This window comes from Nematolebias whitei, chromosome 13, assembly GCF_014905685.2.
Source record: "Nematolebias whitei isolate Nwh7 chromosome 13, NemWhi1, whole genome shotgun sequence".
Lineage (NCBI taxonomy): Eukaryota > Metazoa > Chordata > Actinopteri > Cyprinodontiformes > Rivulidae > Nematolebias > Nematolebias whitei.
Genome location: NC_056510.1, coordinates 11,732,361 through 11,751,200, shown reverse-complemented (window position 1 = coordinate 11,751,200; position 18,840 = coordinate 11,732,361).

Genomic DNA, 18,840 nt, shown 5'->3' with positions numbered 1-18,840 from the left:
ACACTGTAAATACTTGCTGTACCCACATAAATACATGACTGTGTTGTAATTTTGAGCCTTAGTTGCATTGACACATCACAAAATGTCATAATAAATGTCCTAATAATCAGTGTTAATGTTAATGTTATTGGAATTACAATGGATTAGTGGTTAGCACTGTCCCCTCAAAGCATGGGTTCTAGACCCATGTTGGGCCTGTGGTCATTCTGTGAGGAGATTGCGTGTTAATTTTTAAAAATGTATTTATTCAAACCTTTATTTAACCAGGCAGCTCTCAGTTCGGACGTCCTTCACAAAGCCGTTAAAAAATCGTACGTATGTGTCCATGGATTTCAGGCCGCAAAACTCCTCCATTGTGTTGGCGCTCATCGTGTTCAATAAAAAATCAACTATGTCATAAAAAGAGATTGAAGGCAACTTGTATGCATCGTTTGATGTTCTTTTTCAACTTCATATGGGTCAATCTCAACAGCAGCGATTTTCTGGATATATCTTTCTCTTGCACGTTGGTCAAGAATATCAATATGCTTTGATTTGGTTGATCTGAAAGCCATCTTGATCGTCCTTATCTAGCGCTCGTCTATTATAATGGCAGAAAAGTGGCGTTTTGCACTTACAGTTGGGACGTGTGGGAACTATGTATCACACATTGAGATACACAGAGGATCCAACAAAGAACGTGTTGATGTTTTACAGCAGTTGGTATCCAGCCTAATGGTGCATTACCACCATTTTCTGCTCCGGAGTGTGGGTCAAAATATCTCCCAAAACCAAAACAGAATCCCAAACCTCAGACCTAATTATGTGTTAAATTCTATTAAAAAACAGATTTATTTTTAAGAAGTTTAACAGTTCCATCACCTGTGTTTTATGAACCATACTCAGTATCCCTTTCTGTGTAAATTCCCACACCCTTAACCCCTTGAGATTATTTCTCATCCTCTTAAGTTATTCAACCTTTTAGCATTTAAAAAATATTTCTTTTTTCTCACACTGCTCACCCAGTCCTGTTTGCTCCTACAACAAACTGAGGAAACCATGCTTGTCCTGGTAGAAGTAATTACTGAATAACAACAGGGTGCTGATTACTAATGTAACCAGGTGGAATGTAAAAAAACAGGGGTAACTGAGGACATTTATAACTTAATATTTTACACACTAAAGACTAAACATAATAACAAAATGACACTCAGGAAAACCAGAAAAGAAATAACTCAAAACAAAAGAACTAAACTAAAACAAAATCATTAAACTATGACATTACACAGCTTTTGGAATTATTTTCTCACTAGTTTGCTCCATTTGCTTTTGTCCTGCGTTTCGGTCTTCCAACCACATTTTCAGGACATAAGGATCGAGTGGAAAATGAACCCAGCAAACATCACCATGTCTCACAAGAATTAATCAAGAAATGACATGATTTCATCTCTGTGCAGATCCATGTGCACTCAGATATAACCTTTTTCACTTACATGTGACCCTTGAGCCATGAAGTAATAGTTTTAAACATAAATCCTAGTGTCACATGATGTAAAAGAAAATGAGCGTCATCAGATCAGTCCACCTTCCTCCATGTTGTAGATGGTTTGGCTCCTTTACTTTCTGAGTCAGAATGGGTCACACTATGTGTATTTTGAAGTTTTGTACATGAACCACCATTAGCTCGTTGTACAACATGTGCCAGTTTCCACATCTCACATGGATCAGTGATCTCTGGTTGTTCTGATCTTTGTTTGTTCACCAGTTTTTCTTTCTTGGACAACTTTTGATTTGTTTTAGCCTCTACTGACGGGATATTTCACTTAATTTGACCTCTAAAACTCCCATCTTCATCCCCTTTAAACATGTTTATGATTTGTTAATAAAAATTCCTCAAAGTACCCCATCTTAAAACTTCAAAACCATTATATGAATAGTTGTAATGGGGGTTTTGGAGCTACTGACCATTATGTCATTTTATGGAAGGTCATTTTTGTGAAATGTTTTGAAAATTAAACAGTCGGACCAAGAGTTATATGCTTGTTCCGTGTTGGGTTGATATACAGATGGAAAATAATAAACATTACACGTAAGGAAACAGATGTGACACACAGACACTGATAGAAGTGGGGGGGAATAAAAGTTACCCATAAATACGGAATAAAGGAAGTTAAAGTTGCCATGAATGACAGATTGGTTTGGGGAAAAAAAAAAAAAAAACATTTTTGAGAGTAAGGGCATGAAGGACAGAGGCGTGAAGAGAAGAAATCTTAAAGTGGGAATGAAGCCAGACAGCCATGTGTGTGTGTGTGTGTGTGTGTGTGTCAGAGAGTGAAAGTAAACCAACTTCAGACAGACAATCACCCGACTCCAACAGTCTGGATGTTCAACTGTTCTCAGGCTTTCCAATATAATTCACCCGTTCCACCATGTCAAGTTTCCTGTCTTGGCCCTGTAGAGCCCACCACGCCTCCCTTTCTCCTCGCTTCCAAATATGGGCATCCTGTCCCCCCATGGTGCTCAAAGGGATTATTATGTTTATGTCTGCGCTGCTCCAGTGACTCTGCACAGAAAAGAAGAGAGATTGTCCTTGCTGTTTCCACCCTGTGCCCTGTGACGGCCAAATGGCTCCAGGACTTCAACGTCGGACAGATGTGTGTGGTTTTGTGCTTTTCAATGGGAATCTACCAATAGAAGAGTGAAATCATAACATTTTTTTTTATTTAAAATGCCCCCAAATGTAAATTTTATTCATTATAACAGTCAATAATTATATGGTGACTACACCATAACTTGTTTATTCCATCTAATTTTTAGTTCTATAGTCCTTCTGTTTTTTTTTCGTTTTTTTACCAATGTCACAAATACTACTCATTTCAATTATTTAAATTGTTTTCTACAATATTTATGTTACATTTAACGTTAAATAGTACAATAAGTATAATTTAAGCATAACATTTAAACATATTTTAGTGCTCAGTTCTTGATTTTAGCATATTAGGTCAGGACTTTTATGGTGTCACATCTAAACACCCATCCATCCATCCATCCATTACCTTTACCTGCTTCTAAACTACAAAGCTCTCAACAACCTAGCTCCATCTAATATTTGAGATTTTATTGTTCCATATTTTACTAACAGAGCACTTCACTCTTAGACTGCAGGTTTACTTGCGGTTCCTAGAGTTTCCAAATGCAGAATGGGAGGAAGATCTTTCAGTTATCAGGCTCCTCTCTTGTGGAACCAACTTCCAGTTTCTGTCCATGAGGCTGACACATTGTCCAGTTTTAAGACTGGACTTAAGACTTTCTTTTTTGATAAATCCTATAGTTAGGGTTGGCTTGTTATGCTGCCTTAAGCTTAGACTACTAGAGGACAAATTTACCTAATTTCCTTAAATGATTTGCTAAAATTTACTAGTTTTCATTTGATACTATTTTTATCTTAACATGTGATTATTGACCTGCCATTGTGTATCTGTTCCTACCAAACCCAGCTGGTTGAAGCAGATGGCCACTTGTCCTGAGCCTGGTTCTGCTAAATGTTTCTTCCTCATGAGGGAGTTGTTCCTTTCCACTGTCGCCTTCATCCTTGCTCAAGATGAGAGTTCTGTGATGGAGTTAAATTCAAAGCAGTCTACTCCTCAGATAATTAATGTTAAATTATTATTTTTATATATTAATGTTTCTGTTCAGTGCCCTGAGATGACTTCGGTTGTGACTTGGTGCTATATAAATGAACTGAATTCATCCTTTTCAAGTCACAGGGGTCACTGGTGCCCATATCCAGCAGTCACTGTGAGAAAGGCGGAGGAAACTCTGGACAGGTCTCCAGTCTATCACAGGGACACATAGAGACAAATGAGACAAACAACCATTCACTCTCTCACTCACACCTAGGGACAATTTAGAGTTGCCAATCAGCCTAACATGCATGTTTTTGATCAGTGGGAGGAAACTGGAGTACCCAGAGAAAACCCACACATGCACGGAGAGAACATGCAAACTCCACCTAGAAAGGCCCCGGGCCGGATTTTGATCCGGCGACCTTCTTGCTGAGAGGCAGCAGCTCTACCAACTGAGCCAACGTGCGCCCACATCTAAACACAAAGTTTAGAATTTTAACATAATATTGTAGCAGCTGAAAGAGATGAATTTGTGAGCAGGCATTGGTAAATTTGCAGTTTCATTGTCTCAATATGCCACCGACAGCATTAGCGCAGAGAGTTTGCTTGTTCAATGGCAAAACAGCTCAAAATATGACCAAAAAGGGCAATAAATAAATAACAACTTGTAGCTAATACTTTGGAATGGCCAACCACAGCCCAGTCAAGGTGATAATTTGTGCTGCCATCTTGGTAAGTGCTTTACAATGTCCGTGGTTACTACCATCATGGCAGCAAACCATAGATTTTTGAGTGGAAAAAAGCTCATCTTAACCAAGAAGCTCAATGTTTTACCAATAATTGTTTAAATATTAGTACCCACACTTTAAAGAAAGTTGCATTGTGTTTATCTTTGTTTCCTTTGGAAATATGAATCTAAGAGTTTGTGTTGTACCTGGGGTTGTTGCTATTTCTGGATTAGACTGCTATAATTACTGTAAAGCAAGGTGCTGAGGGTCAATATAAACCAGAGACTGAAATATATCATCAATCATCAATTCTCAAAAAAATCCATTTGTCAAGTAATGTGTTTTACCTATTTGAGAATAAAGGTTAATCACAGTATTTCTGCTAAATAATAGTGAGTTAGTGAATAGGCTAGACATAAGCTCCATCATCCTTGTCTAAAAACTGAAGTGCATGTTAAAGAAGGCTTAAAATGATCAGGAAAATGGCAACACTGTAAAGTTTAACATATTACAAAATAATGCATTTGTTCTTTTTAGTTTATTTTCCTTATTTTTTATCCTGGTTCGATTTTGCAGTTTGAAAGTCACATTTCGGTAAACAGTTTAAAAAGCTTTTTGTGATGTACAGTCATGTTTGCCAAGCTCCGAAACTGAATTCGTAATAGAGAGAGGAAGAAAGAGAATCAAAGAAAATGCCTGCAGAAATAAATCCCTCCATCCCATGCCTCTAAAAACAAAAAGAAAAACAAAAAAACACATCGTCTTTAAATGAGTGTGCAGAAAAGCGGCCTGGCATCGGAACAGACACGCCCCATCACACAACGTTTGAGACATTAACTCTTCTCTCCGCTTTCCTCTTTGCCATCGCTCTTTCTTTCCCTCCCTGTTTCTTTCCTCTCCATCTGCTCTGTCTCTGCACCTGGCCTCTTCACTTTCTCTCACCCCATTTCCTCTCTTTTACTTCTTCTTGTTCTCCCCTCACATAATTTCTCTTTCTCTTTGATTCTCCCAGCCTAACCCTCCTCCTCTTCCTCTATTTTCTTTACCCAAATAAAAACTTCTTTCTTTCCATTTCTTCACCATCTGTGCCCCATGATGGCACTCAGAAACCCTTCTTTTCCTTTTAGAGCTTTAAATATTCTATGAAAATCTGTTTTCTTCAATGTATTCTGCATGTTGAGTTCATATTTAGCCAAAACTTCCATTTCTCCCGTCCACTCGTCTCTTCTTGGCCTTTGTGTCTCCATCTTGACGGGGCATGTGTGGGTGCAGACAGTCCGGACTCGCCTTAAAATTCCCAGAGTGGATGGACACAGTGGCCATATGGCAGAGCATTGAGCGAAAAGCTCTAAACATTCAAACAGACACAACACAGACTCCAACAGACGCCCAGTGTGATGGGACAAAATGTGTCCTCTGTGGCCAGTGGGCATGTCCACCACTCATTAGTTTCCCATGGAGAATTGATATTATTCTCAGCACTGCTTGACTCGCCACAGAGCAGAACCTTGACCTCATGAATAGGTGGATGACATGTGCGTGTGGGGTGGACGGTTGTGCACAATCTAAAAGGAGTTTAGAAGTAAATTTAGTGAAGCATTTCAAATTTGATGTCAGTCTCATTCAAGCACGGCAACAAATTACACTGAACAAGAGCAAAGCTTTTAGAAAGCATCAGAAGACTGATGAGAGTGAAGTTTAAGAGGAAAGAAGTGCAATTTGTTACATCAAAGCATTTGTTGACCAGATTATAAGAAGCTATAGATTCATCTTATAACGTCAAATACCACTGTTCTGCCAAAGGTGTGTCAGAGACACACAGATGTCTTTTGGTATCAGTAATAAGACATCACTGATGGAAATATTAGACTCAGAAAACAAGTGTTTTTTTTTTTTGCTGACTGACTCAGAAGATCCTAAAAAGCTGAATGGAGGCAAGTTGTGTAAGCTTCATGGGACAATTTAGTTCAGTTTATTTATATAGCGCCAAGTCACAACAGAAGTTGTCTCGGGGCACTGAACAGAAACATTAAAATATATAAAAGTAAGTTAGTAATTAATTATCTGAGGAGCAGACTGCTTTGAGTTTAACTTCATTGCATGTGCAAGCACGAAGGCGACAGTGGAAAGGAAAAACTCCTTCCTGATGAAGAAACCTGCAGCAGAACCAGGCTCAGGACAAGCCGCCATGTGCTTCGACCGGCTGGGTTTGAGAGGAAGGAGGAACAGATACACAATGGCAGGTCGAGAATCACGTTAAGATAGAAATAGTATCAAATGAAAACTACTAAATTTTGGCAAATCATTTAAGGAAATGAGGTCAATTTGTCTTCCATTAGTCTAAGCCTATAGCAGCATAACAAGCCAACCCTAACTATAGGATTTATCAAAAAGAAAAGTCTTAAGTCCAGTCTTAAATCTGGACAATGTGTCAGCCTCACGGACATAAACTGGAAGTTGGTTCCACAAGAGAGGAGCCTGATAATTGAAAGATCTTCCTCCCATTCTGCTTATGGAAACTCTAGGAACCGCAAATAAACCTGCAGTCTGAGAGCGAAGTACTCTGTTAGGAAAATATGGAATAATAAAATCTCTAATGTAAGATGGAGCTAGGTTGTTGAGGGTTTTGTAGGTTAGAAGTAAGATTTTGAATTCAAGAAATTTGACAACAAGCTAAACTTGAAGGCTCTGAGGCCACGGATATATTTTAACTGCTACCTTCTGCTGTAGCTGCACATCTCATTTACACAACAAACTGTGTGTTTGGTAGGAAAAAAAAATTAAAGTTGTTTTCCAAAGTAGGGATTTATAAAAACTCTTTCTGGTATTTCTGTCTGGCCAGGAACACAGCCTACTTTGAGTATGCTTGGTATTGTTTTGTGCTTTAGAAACTAACACATGTGGGGCTGTTTTACAGTTTAATTCTGGTTTTTATCTTGCTTTAGTTTGATTCAGTCACTGTGAAACCATCACCGTGTGCTAACTGAGAGGTCAACAGTTTCAAACAGATACAGGGGTTTTTGGAGTTCAGCTCGTCTCTTGGTCTTGTTAGGTTTGGTCTTCCAGGAAGTGACTCGTGAATTTCTTTAAGGAGTCTGTGGATTTCAGTGTTTGCCTTGGTTTGCCCTGTTTGCTGTCAGCCACTTATGTTTCTGTTAAAATTAGTTCTTGGTTGTTTGTACTTTTACCAGTGTCACCTGCCTTTGGGTTCTTTCTCTCCCCATTAGTGATGAGATGCACAGCTCTTTCATGGGAAGTAATTCATTTGGCTCAGGTCAACAAAAACAGCTGGCTATGTTGACTCTCAAATGACTGCTACATGCGAAGAGCCATCAGAGACTACTCCTAAATCCAATTAGGATTACAGCATCTGTTTAGACATTTTAATCACTTGGTTAAGATTAGGAAAACCTTTCTGAAAAAATACAGTACTTGATAAGGTTTAGGAAAAGTGACATTCAAAATACGTCGTCTCATTCATCCTCAAACAGGGTAAACAATGTTGACCTGGAGTTTTGAATATTGATATTAATACATACAATAGAGCCAACATACCTGAGGGAAACAGATTTTATGATGCTAAATGAGTAACGTCTTAGCTTTACCCAAACACCTGGTTTGGTCATATTCCAGCATGATCAACAGAATAAAATATTAATACTGAAAGCTGTCTGTTTTGATAATGGGGTTGTTGATTTTATTGGCTATTATTTTGACCAAATGGAACATATTCTGAAAGGATGGAGCAGAAGTTATCAGTAAAACCCACTTCTCTGGAACCACTTATACCTTATTGTGCTCATAGATCCTGCTGTTGTGATTCTTCCCATTTTGTTGCGTTGTTTGATGCAGCACCTTTTAGAGACTTCTCGGGGACATCGCCAGTGCCATTTTTCATTTTCATAGCGCCGCATTATGCTCCATTATACATGTGCAGATGACATGTACGCAACAAAAATAGTTCTTAACGTCACTGAATTATGACTCATTATGTTGGGGTTTGGAACGCTTGTGATTGTCCTTACATTGGCTCTTTTTCTAATAAGATAATTCCTCCACGCTACTGATTCCACCCTATTCAGTGTTCCTCATCATTACACACATACTGACTAAATTAAAAAGATTACTCACTTTTGACAATTTCAGCGTTCTTTTCTTCGGCTGGCCCATCACAGTCACAGTTCATGTAAATTAAAATGTCAGCATTGGACGGAAACCTTGTTTATCTCCATGTTTTGTGGTGCTTCAATGTCCTTTATGGTAACTGACAATTGATTTGGCTCCATGATGAAAAGAGTCACTATAACACATTAAAGAGAAATCAGTGATGTATGAAAAGTAGCTATAAATACATTTGAAGTAGTAAACTCCAAAATCAATTCTGGGACTTTTAGAGATTATCTAGCGGAGATTTTGAAGGATTAACTTTTAAATTACTTTCTTTGGTACATTTTAAACTCATTAGCAATGATCAGGAATCTAAGTTACCCTTTAAATGACTGTAATGTATGCCAAAGATGGCAATGAATGTGAAAAAAGTTAAATATGTGAGTCTAATCCAGTCAGCTTTGCCATTAAATACATTCTGTACCATCCTATCAGCTCATTTATCTCTATCAGTTATAAAACATGTATTCAAGCTGAATATTTAATTAGTTTGTCTGGGATAGGAAACTAAAAATCAATCAATCAATCAATCAATCAATCAATCAATCCACCCATCCATCCATCCATCCATGATCTTTCGCTTGTTCTGAAGTCGGGTCACAGGAGCAGCAGCTTGAGCAGGGAGGTCCAGACATCTTTTTCCACAGCCAAGAAAGGGAGGATTCCAAGGCGTTCCCAGGCCAATCCAAAGACATAGTTTCTCAAGCGTGTTCTGGGTCTTCCCCAGGGTCTCCTCCCAGTCGAACATGCCCGAAGCACCTCCCTAGAGAGACACCAAGAAGCATCCTTACCAGATGCCCGAACCACCTCAACTGGCTCCTCTGGATGTGGAGGAGCAGTTGTTCTACATCAACTCTCTCCCGGATAACTGAATTTCTCACCCTATCTCAAAGGGAGAGAGTCCAGCTACCCTGCAGAGGAAACTCATTTCAACTGCCTGTATCTGCATTCTCATTCTTTTGGTCACTATGCAGAGTTCGTGACCATAGGTGCGGGTAGAAACGTAGACCGACCAGTAAACACAGAGCTTCGTCTTACATCTCAGCTCCTTCTTCACCACAACGGACCGGCACAGAGTCCGCAATATTGCAGACGCTACACCAATCTGTTTGTCAATGTCACTCTCCATTCTTCCCTCACTCCTGAACAAAGCCCCAAGATACTTGACCTCCGCCACTTGGGAAAGAACATCACCCTCAATCCAAAGAAAGCAGGCCACCGTTTTCTGATTGAGGACCATGGCCTCAGATTTGGAGGTGCTGATTCTCATCTCAGCCGCTTCACACTCGGCTGCGAACCGTTTCATTGAGAGCTGAAGATCACGGCACAATGACGCCAGCAAGACCACATCATCTGCAAATAGCAGAGATGGAATCCTAAGGTCACTGAACTGGAATACCTCCACGCCCTGGCTGCACAGAGAAATTCTGTCCATGATTCTTTTTACCTGGATTATTGAGCATGAACTTTGATCTGTCCATGAAAGTTATAAACAGAATCGGTGACAACTCCCACCCTGATGGGGTCTGAATTACTGCCAGCAATGTGAAACAAACTATCGCAGCAACTGAAGTAAAGTTTCTTCAAACAAAAAACAAAAAAAATTAAATTGGTGTGGTTGTATCCGAGTGCCATTCACAACACATGCTCCAAAGTCCAACTCACTGTTTAAGATCTTTGCATGGAGTCCACACTGTAGAGTCACCTTTGGAAAGCTGTAACAGACAAGTCGCTGTGTAACTCATCATTATGGCCCGTTTGAATCAGTGAAATAGTAATTTTCAGCTAATGTGAATTCCACCTTTTGAAAAATAATTAAAAGATTTGAATGAAAAGTTAGTGTTCACTGGTTTCCACGTCTTTCAGTTTGGAGATCATTTCCTCTCTGCAGAGACTTCGGCTTCCCTGTTCTTCAGTACAGGTTGTTATGGAAACGATATTTGGTGTGACAGACGAGTTTGTGACAGTCGAGATACAGCGAACCACCGGGGACACGTGTGGACCGAGAGGAAGCGCTGCTGAATAGATATCTGAACAATAAAAGCATCACAATGGCGGCCGTGGATGATCACATTCATAAAACACAAAGAGAATATGAAATGCCAACAAACTGGCAGGAATGTTTCCCTCTGCTGAATTATTCCACCTGAGTAAATATTTAAAGACTTCATTAGGGCTGAATATTATTAATCATATCGCTCCTATAAACAATGACTGCAAATTCCCAGCCATAAAAAAATGTTTCTGCTGTCTTAGCTAAATCTTTACAAAAAAACAACAACAAGCAGTTTAAAAATGTTGATTACCTGTGGGGGCCATCTTGAATTAGACTGATGCCAAATTCAGAGTTTCATTGGAATCTACTAAAGTGGTTTATGGGGGTATTTTGCTAACAGACAGGCAGAGTTGACTGTTTTAGTTAATGTCGGAGTTTTAAAAATAGATCTCATGTCATATGTGAATCAGTGCTCAGAGTACGTGTATGGGATGACTCTCAGCTACTGTCAAAGTTATTTAAGTTGGGAGTCATCCCAGTTGAAAATGGCCACCACAGCCAATCAACCTTAGCCTACACAGAAGTAGCTATAACTGAGAAAATGTAACAAATATTGAGCTAAGGTTCAGTGTAGCTGAGGGTCATGCTCAACACCTACTCTGAGCATTAAGACATTCAGTTTGATCAGTTTCTCGTTACAACGTGATCTCAGTCTAAAGTTCTGACATTAAATAATAATCCAGGATTTAAAAAAAATCCAACAAAGTTCAGTTAAGTCATCTGGATGTTTTTTTTTTTTTTTTTTGTAGATGTTTCATCCTTCATCCAAAGGACTTTGTCAGTCCGAGGAGCCACAACAAACTGAGTCCCACAAGCAGCACACTCGCATAGTGGAAGTTTTCTGGTGAAAAGATATCTTCTGGGGCCCTCCCTCTCCCCCGTCGACTCCTCTGAGGCAGCCATATTCAAAGTGGTTCAAAACATCAAAGTTCATGCTCAATAATCCAGGTAAAAAAAATCCATTCACGAGCACTGTTGTGTTGATAATTGAGCATGAACTTTGATGTTTTGAACTGCTTTGGCTGTCTCAGAGGACTCGATGGGGGTGAGGGTGGGCCCCAGAAACTATATTATTTCCAGCAAAATGGTTGGTCCACGATGTGATTGTGCTGCTTGTGGGATTGAGGTTGTTGTGGCTCCTTGGACTGATGAAGTCCTTTGGATGAAGGATGAAATGTCTCAACAAAAACCACCCAGATGGCCTGACTGAACTTTGTTGGGCTTGCTCTTTAGTTAATGCTGTGGCTAAGGTGGAAAAATACCTACAAGAGGCACAGCATCTCCTTCCATAACTTCAGGCCGGACTGTTTAAGCGACAAACAGAGAGATTGACAGAGATTTCCCAACGCATCCGATGAAACTCGCCGGAGTGAGCTCTTGTTGCTGTTAACAGTGAGCCTGGTTCAGCGTGTGACTGTGGAGAGGCCTGCCTGACAGATGATCCAGAGGGGATCTGAAGGCCGCCGTGTGTGTTTTGAAGCAGAAAAGAAGATTTTGAGCGTCAAACACAAACAAGAGTCCCAGAAAGAGGCACAGAGAGAGAAATTGAGCTGTAGGTGTGTGTGTGTGTGTGTGTGTGTGTGTGTGCGTGTGTGTGTGTGTGTGTGCGTCAGAGGAGCTGAAAGAGTCAGAGTGTGCTTCTGATGGGCAGACAGCCTGACAGCTCATCTGTGGCGGCTGCGCTCCGGTGTGTGTTATCTACAGGACCCAAACCAGTGGTCCCAGCCATCCTACAATACCAACGAGACCGCACCATCAACCCATCAAACCAGACAAGAACAAACACACACACCTGATGCAAAGTCGACAATAACATCTCTGTTTGCACAAACACACATTGTCACTATAAATGCTCCCCTGTTCTAGCAGGAAGTTTTGGACTGAATAATGAGGAGCTGTTTAGGCCTTTGCATCGTTGGAGCATCTCTTTGGGCCTGTAAACACAACGGAATAAATTCAGAGCAGCACCTTCAAGTCAAACATGAGCACAACATGACGGCAGAAATGTGTGTTTGTACAAAAAACTTTAGTGAACCACAAACAAGAAACAGAACATGTACTTAGTATAGTTGTTTCACTGCATTTAAAGCTTTTAGATTTGCCCTGTTTTTAGTGGTTAAATAAACAAATTCAAACTTTTCCTGTCATTTTTACCACCGGCTCATTAAACACATATTTTGTTATTGTTGCACGTTTGGAGTTTGTTACCATTTTAGGACTTTTCCTGATATTTTCACCACCTTGTCTGACCCAGTAGTCCTAATGGGTACCAAAATTTAGTTCTAAAATGGTTAAACCTCATTGTATGATGTTTTAGGACCACAGACAGAATTAGCTACATTCCTACCCCAAACCTGAAGGTTGGGTTTAGGCATGTAGCAGTAATAATAGTGTGAATGTTTATGAAGCATTCACATTATTGAGATCCATTTTTCTTCTGTACGTTTTTTGGCATCTGTCTCATTCAAATTTGTTTGTGCTATTTCAACAACTCGTATATCAAAATAAAGTTCATGCTCAATCATCCAGGTACCAAATCCAATAATTCTCAGTCGTCTGGACAGTTTCTTTTTTATAGAAATGTTTTGCCCTCTATCCAGAGGGCTTCATCAGTCAGAGGAGTTCCAGTAAACTGTTTCCCCACCAAGGAGTAAACTCCTCAACCAGTTGGCTGGAGCCAAGATGGTTTCTGGGGGCCGTCCTGTCCCTCGTCGACTCCTCCCAGGCAGGCAGCCACAGCCAAAGTGGTTCAAGGCAACAAAGTTCATGCTCAGTCATCCAGGTACCAAATCCAATAATTCTCAGTCGGGTCATCTGGACAGTTTGTTTTTTATAGAAACGTTTCGCCCTCTATCCGGAGGAGTTTACTGCTTTGTGGGGAAACGGCTGGAACTCCTCTGACTGATGAAGCCCTCCAGATAGAGGGCGAAACGTTTCTATAAAAAAGAAATTGTCCAGATGACCCGACTGAGAATTACTGGACATATATCAAAATGTCCGGCTCTTTCAGGAGAAGGGTGCTATGATTTTTGGTGTTGCTGTTGCTTTTCTGCCATTTTTTTTCTCATAGAAAATGAATTGAGCTCATTTTACATCCTTCAAATCTTTAGATATTTTTAATTTTTTTACTGCTTCTTTCACATTTTGTTCTGCTTCAGCTTCTTTCAGCTTCCTTGTGCAAATTAACTTTTTTCAGCTACTTTCCACTAATTTCAGATGTTTTTCAGCTGTTTTGTGCTCCTTTCTGATTCTTTCTGCTAACTAGAAAGTTTTTGTGCTTCTTCTAACTTCTTTCTGCTAATTTCAGCTTGTTATGCTCCTTTCAGTATATTTAAGCAAATTTCAGCTTTTTCTGCTATTTCAGCTACTATTTAGCTGTTTTATGCTGATTTTAGCTTTTTTTTATTGGCTAATTCCACATTTTTTTGCACTCATTTCAAATTTTTCCAGCCTAATTCAGCACAAATGTTCTCTCTCCACTTCCTTCTGGTAATTTAAGCTTCTTTCTGCATTTTAGCTACTTTTCAGCTGTTTTTTTCCTTCAAATTCCTGCTCTTTTCAGATAATTTCTACTTTTTTGTGCTCATTTCTGCTTCTTCAAGCCTAATTGAGTAAAATTGTGCTCTCTCCACTTCATTCTGGTAATTTAAGCTTTTTTTTCTGCTTTTTCAGCTACTTTTCAGCAATTTTTGCAAATTTCGGCTTTTAAAGCTAATTTACTATTTTTTTATGCCCATTTATGCTTATTTAAGCCTAATTCAACAAATATGTATTTTTCTTTCTACTTTCTTCTGCTAGCTTAGGCTTGTTGTACTTTTTCAACTAAATTTCAGCGTGTTTTTAGCTACTTTCAGCTGTTTTTCAGAAGTTCTTTAGCAATAAGCATTCACAATGCATTGTCGCAGGAAATGCAGTTTCTCCAGTTAGGTTTATGGTCTGGTTAGGTTACAGAAATGTTTGAAAATCCATAAACTGTTGCAATAAGCCTTGAAATACAAACATGTTTGTGGTATTAGTAAAGCCTCATAAACAACTGGACAAATTCTAATAAAACATCCAGAAAGTGATTATTGGCTGTACATATTTAACTGATGAATCTTTGGCGTCACCCCCAAACAAACACAAACACAAAAAGTGCTTGAACTCAGTGAATGTGAAGATGCTGAGCTCGAATTGAATGTGGCAGAAGCTGAGAGAACAGATTGTAAGAAATCTTTGTTTGAAACTTTGGCATGCTTTGGGTAATATGAATCCATCTCATCTCTTAAGGTGTCCACTTTCAAAGAAACCACCACTCGTTTCTTTTTTTTTAGTTTTCATCTAAAACCTTTCCAACATGAAGGGCAGGGCATCAAGCAAAGTGACACGGGGCAAAATAAACTTCTGATCCAACTCGTCATTTTCAAACATGATTGTGATTCCTGCCCGTGTATCTGTAGACACCCTTAAAGCTGCTGCATGTGTCCAGCTGTTTGTCTCTAACAGACACACTAACACGACAGATAAATTATGAAGCTTTTCCTAAAGAGACTGCTGACATGAAACTGCCAAGCCTGTTTTCAATGTGTGTGTGTGTGTGTTTGAGGGGGAGAACACACTCCGAGTGTCAGGTCTTGTATGAATAATGAGGCTTTTTACTAAATCTGGCACATCACTGCTCACCTGACACACACACAAACACACACTCACTGGCACAACGCAGCCCTTTAGGGCTCAATTACCACTCACTCACGTCTTTATCATCTACCAGCTTTTTACAATGAATACCTACACACACACACACACACACACACGCGCGCGCACACACGCGCGCGCGCGCGCACACACACACACACACACACACACACACACACAGACCAGCTTGCACAAGCACAAAGGATTTGAAGCTGTTGTCAAGAAGCTCATTGTCAAAACGCCACTTCAGAGAACACAATCTCCTGCAACAGGAAGACAAATAACACAATAGGTTTTATTTTAATGATGGACAAATAATATAATTTTTTATTAATTTTTTTGCATACTGCAGTTTATTTGATGAATTTGCAAAACGTCTACAAATCAGAAAAAAAATGCATTTTATTTTTAGTTTTCTTTTATCCAGGTTTTCCACTAAGTTCTCATTAGTTGCACAGTTTAAACTTGAAGTTAGGTTATTTGTATTTACATTTATTGATTATTAAATATTTTACTTATCGTTAAAGAACATTGTCCAAAACTTTAATGAAAGTTAAATTCTCCATGGGATTGGCAACATGTGCACAGTTTTAGTTAATAATAGTTTATTCTTTCTGCTGCCGTCGTCTTTTTGTTTTCAAGCGTTGGTGCTGCAGGGGATGACAATCCAGTTTCTGATGCAGCAAATTAAAATAATTTCAATTCGGTGTTTAGGTAAGTTGCTAGAACATGATGGGAAAGTGTTTGTTGTCGTCTTGATGCCGAATTAAATGATGGTCAGTTTCTGGGAACTCCGATCTGCTCAAGCTTCAAAACATGTTCTCACAAGAAGCAAAACAAACTAAAGAAACTGTGTGAACGCTGAACTGAAAGAAGCTGAAACTGAGGAGTTGGCACAACCACAGACATTTAGCAAACAGTATATGAAAGCTAAAATGAACAAAGATAAAACACGCATTATAGTAGAACAGTAGCTAACTAGAAAGTTCCTGGAGAAACTTTGATGGAGACTACCCCGCTGCTGCCAATTAAACATTTTTATTTGACAGTTTTACGTGCTGGGGTTCACTCTCAACTACCACTAAACAAAATTTCAGCTGAATAGCTCTAAAAATGGCTGATGTTTTTCTTTTTAGCTAAAGCGTACATCTTGGATTTTTGGTTTAATTGGATTCAGTACAGTATATGATAGCGAACATTCTCAACTATAACCTCACCAAATGTGTAAAAATATAAATGGCTGAGTTAAAGTGATTTAAATGTAGCTTTGGTGGCCATCTTGTATTTTTGATTTGGATGGAGTATTTGATGGGAAACATTCTGATATCACACCAAATTTCAGCTCAGTATCATTAAAACTGGCTGATTTATAGTATTTTTTTCCTTTTTAGCTCAGGTGGCCATCTTGGATTTTTGATTTTCAGTCAGAGTCTAGTAGGGATTGACCTTAGCTGCCAATACACCAATTTTCAACTGAATAGCTCTAAAAATGGCTGAGTTGTCATATTTTTTCCCTTTTAGCTAAGGTGGCCATTTTGGATATTTGATTTGTATTAGGAATGTATAACAACTCGCTCAGCTATGACCATACAACATTTCAGCTCAATATCTCAAAGAATGACAGTGTTAAAGACAATTTTGCGTTTGCTGAAGTAGCCGTGGCAGCCATCTTGAATCAAAATGGCTCGTTAATTAACGTTAATCAACTTTCATTACTGGTTCAAACAATCAGTTCTAGTTCTGATGATACAGTGACTTTTGAAGATTTCTTCAGGGACCTCTATACTCGTGACCTCACAGCAGCAAATAGTGTGAAGTGTTCGGTCAGGTTTTTTGTATGGGAAATATGGTGGCTTTGTTTACCAATTACGTCGCCATGGTAATTTGAAATGCGAATAAAGGTAATGGCACATCACGGTGTTGAGCCGATCGTTTTGATGGAACATTTGTGGGGGTACACGTTGTGGTTCAGGCTGCACAGCTGCAGAAAGAAAAGCTTTGCAGAGAGTGGTGAAGGCTGCACAGAAGTCGGTCGGAGTCAGTCTCCCCACCATCACAGACATCTACACCTCTAGATGCAGGAAGAGAGCCACCTGCATCATGAAGGACCTCACTCACCCAGCACACACACTTTTTGCCCCGCTCCCCTCAGGAAGGAGGTTGAGAAGCATTAAGTGTAGAACCACTAGACTGAGGAACAGCTTCTACCCTGAGGCTGTTAGACTCATGAATCTCTAACTAGAATAATCACTGTGAAAAACCATATCATGTTGCTGCTGATCTGTTTCATGTTGCTGCTGATCTGTTTCAATGTTGATGTGTTCATGCGTGCTCATCTGCTCACACAGACTCATGTTCATGTTTGTGCTGATGTTCAATGTTTTTATATTATGAGTGCTTAGTGTATATTTAGTTGATGTTTTTCTTGGTTCATATCTTAGATCTTATTACTGTTTTTCTTATACATTTTATTGTTGGATGTAACTGGGACCCTGTGTACATAATTTCGCTATACCACATGTACCACATGAGGTGCGAATGACAATAAAGATACTCTGACTCTGATTAAAGTTGGCGGAAGACAAAGATATAAATAAAGTTAAGAAACCCGAAGCCAGGTGGATAATAATAAGTGTCTGCCATTCTACAGTACTGTAGAATCTGGCAGTCCCCAATTACTAAGGAAACAAAAACATGGATGAAGAAATGGCAGCTAAAAACTAAAATAAGATCAATGGAAAAAGGGAAAAGAAGCAAAACTAGAAGCTGAAAGGAACAAAATAATAGCTTAAAATGAAACAATGCATAATGATAGCTAAAAGTGGCCGAATGGTCAAAGCTAAAAGTAGCACAAAAGACAAACGTACAGCATGCTGAATCAGATTTTAAAGCAAACTGCTTTTTTTTTTTTAAGGAATTCAAGCAATTTTTATTCCAAATTATAGATTATTAAATTAATTAACTTGGAAAGTAAAACTGTTAGTTGGCACACTATTCTTGATCAAGCTGAATGTTTGGAATAATGAATAATTCAAACAATACAAAGTATGCAGAACTGCAAAAACTTGCAGAAGAAAATGAAAACAGGAAAATAATACAGCGAATGCTGACTGTTCAGTGTCCTGAGAGGACTTTTGTTGTGAATTGGCGCTTAATAAATAAAGTGAATGGAACTGGATTCACGCTGTCAGGTTGTACCAGAAATAGTCATTTATCATGGGTGCAGACTACTAAAGATGTTAAACTGTAAAAAGAGACGGCGTGTTGTTTGCTTGGCGTCGTCGGGTCATGATGAATGTCAGATCTCCGTGAATCCACCCAGAGTTCTGAGCACGCTTAAGCAATCATGACCTGGCATAAGGTCCGTGTATGAAATCAATTATTCACTTGGAAGGTGGAGGAGAGCCGGCCCATCTGCTGAGAGGAACAGTGCTGGCTGACTCACTGAGCTGCAGGACGAGCTACTGCTTAATTATCATCCAACAACGTGTCGCTCCAGAAACTAGATCCAGATCAAAATCTGTGAAACCGCTTTTGCTTTAGTAGCATAGGAAGGCATCTCTCTTTAATGGTTTGGTTATCGCCCGTTGTCACAATCGAGTTAAAACTT